The sequence below is a fragment of the Capsella rubella genome, unplaced genomic scaffold (assembly GCF_000375325.1).
Source record: "Capsella rubella cultivar Monte Gargano unplaced genomic scaffold, Caprub1_0 scaffold_8, whole genome shotgun sequence".
NCBI lineage: Eukaryota > Viridiplantae > Streptophyta > Magnoliopsida > Brassicales > Brassicaceae > Capsella > Capsella rubella.
Window position 1 is genome coordinate 2,858,010 of NW_006238916.1, and position 2,922 is coordinate 2,860,931.

At 55.2% G+C, this 2,922-nt stretch overlaps 1 pseudogene; it reads right to left on the bottom strand.

Moving 5' to 3' along the window:
• Positions 1-2,922, bottom strand: part of LOC111830424 — a 6,923-nt pseudogene that overhangs the window by 2,457 nt on the left and 1,544 nt on the right.

Consider the following 2,922-nt stretch of genomic DNA (forward strand, 5'->3'; position numbering starts at 1 on the left):
AATACACCAGGATATCATCAATGAAGATGATAACAAACTCATCCAGAAACGCCTGTAACACGCTGTTCATCAGCCTCATGAACGCCGCTGGTGCATTAGTCAACCCGAAAGGCATCACCACGAACTCATAATGCCCATACCTCGTCCTGAATGCCGTTTTACGGATATCCGCCTCGTCGATAGGAATCTGATGCTAACCCGACGCCAAATCGATCTTAGAGAACCACGTAGCTCCCCTCAACTGGTCCAACAACTCATCAATCCGCGGCAAAGGATACTTGTTCTTCACCGTGACTCGGTTAAGTCCCCGGTAATCGATACACAGCCGGAAACTCCCATCCTTCTTTTTAACGAACAACACCGGTGCACCCCACGGTGAAACACTAGGACGGATGAAACCCTTACCCAGCAGATCCTCCAACTGCTTCTTCAGCTCCGCCATCTCCGCTGGAGCCATCCGGTACGGAGCCTTAGACAACGGCGTTGTCCCGGGCTCCAACTCAATCGTGAAGGGATCAGACCGAGATGGTGGTAACCCCTTCAACGACTGAAACACATCCTCGAACTCCTGAACCACCCGGATCTTATCCACTGCTACCTCATCGACCGTCTCTGGCATGACAATCGTAACCAAATAAGCTTCCCGCCCCTTTCGGATCATCTTATCCGCCTGAATCGCCGAAATCACTAAACTCCCCGAAATCGGTCTCACACCCTGGAAATACATCTTCGGTCCGGGACGCTCCAAGTATACTCTCCCCCGGTGACAATCCAGATGAACTCTATGCCGCTCCAACCAATCCATGCCCAGAATTACATCATACAACTCCACCGGACTAATGTACAGATCTGCCGGCATCGACTCCCCCGCAATCTGTACATCCACACCACTGGCCCGTCCCTGAACCGCTAGCAAAGCGCCTCCTGCGACTCTAACGGCTCCGAAACAACCATCGGGATCTCCTCGGATGTTACCACCCGTCGCGCACTCTGGTGTAATGAAGCTATTCGTAGCTCCAGAATCAAACATCACGTGGGACAGGAACCCGCCCACCAACAGGGTCCCTACACAAACCCTTTTCACTAAGACCGCCCACCCCAAAATCACAGGAAACAACACAAATTCTAAAACAACGGAAGGAAACAGAATGAGTCTTAGAATTAAACCTGTGATCGGCCGTCCAGTGCTTGGCTCTCCTGTCTCCACGGTCGTATACCCCCTCGATCCCTCGATCTGTGCCTCCGGCGGTGCTCCCAGCTGAGCCAACGACTGCCCTGCCAACTGCAATCCTGGCTGCACCCACTGCTGCACCACTGGCTGCATCACCGGCTACACCGCTGCTACCGCCATCTGCTGCAACTTAGGACACCTCGTCTTGATGTGCCCCGTCTCTCTGCAGTGGTAACAGACACGGGTATCCACCCACGGCTCGCCCTTCTTCGGGCAGCTTGCCACCCTGTGATCCGTACTCCCACACCTGAATCACCTCCGATAACCCTGGCTCACCCTGTAAGTGTCATCCCACTTCCTCTTCTGTCCCTGAGCAGGTTTGCCACCCTTGCTCGGAACTAACTGTGGCTGGGTCTTCTTCGGCTGCGCCGACGGACTAGGAATCACCCCGTGACTCCTCAACTCGTCCTCGATCCCCGCCGCCACCTCAACCAGCTCCACACGCGATGCATAAGCCCGCACCTTGCACCGCACCCTCATATCAGGGCTGAGACCCTTCATGAACCGACGCAGCTGCATCTGCTCAGGATCTCCCGCACGCCCCGAGTACACCAAGAGTCGGCTGAACTCCGAATCGTACTCCCGCACCGACCGCTCGCCCCGAGTCAACGCCAGGAACTGCGACTCCATCCGGTCCAATGCCTCCGCCGGAAAATACTTGGCATTAAACTCTGCCAAGAAATCTCCCCACACCGCCAAACCCTGCCCCCTCTTGGCCAGCACACTACGCCACCACAAATGTGCATCACCCGCCAAGTAGTGGGCCGCTAGGTCCACCCGATACGCCTCCGGGCACCTCATCGACTGGAAATACCGCTCCAATCGCACCCGCCACTCATCCGCTACAGCCGGGTCGGAACCTACGAAAAACAAGGACATCCCGAACCGCTGCAGCTGCTCCAACATCCGCAGGTAGTACGGCTGCTCGACCACCGCACCTACCTCCCCAGGCGGTACAACCCCAACAACAGGCTGCACACCAGGCCCAAGAGGAGCCTGCACACCAGGCCCAAGAGGAGCCTGCACACCAGGCCCAAGAGGAGCCTGCACCGGCGGTACCGCACCCGGTAACCGCTCCAAAAGCTGCGTCAGTAAATCCGCAAGCCGATCATTCTGACCCTGGGCTTCACCTGTTGGAACACCCCCGACCGGGTTCCCAACGACACTAGTACCGTTCCCGGACGAACCGGCTCCCACGGCACTCACACTCTCACCACCCACGGGCCCGTCCTGATGCGTCTGGGACTCACTAACAACATCGGCCGTAGCACTTCGGCCCACACTCGTGTCGCTATCCGAGGCAACACCACGCCCCCCACCGCGACCACGCCCACGACCACGACCACGACCACGACCGACAGCTCCACCTCTAACCATCTGCAACACAACAGAAGGCTAAGAACACCAAACAAATCACCAAACAACACACTTACCGTGGAATCTCATTGAAGGCTCGAGAGTATGATCTAGGTCTCCATGCTCACACAATTGATTACACACACAATCATTCAGCATGCAATCCACATCATCATTCCTCATCAATGAAATTCACACATCACATCACAATTTTTACCAATTAAATCTCGTCCTAGAACCGTAAATGCTCTGATACCAAATTGAAAGAACCCATCCCATTTTTTTTAAAACATGCAACCGGATTAACCCAATTAATTCGAACCAGCTAAACCGAC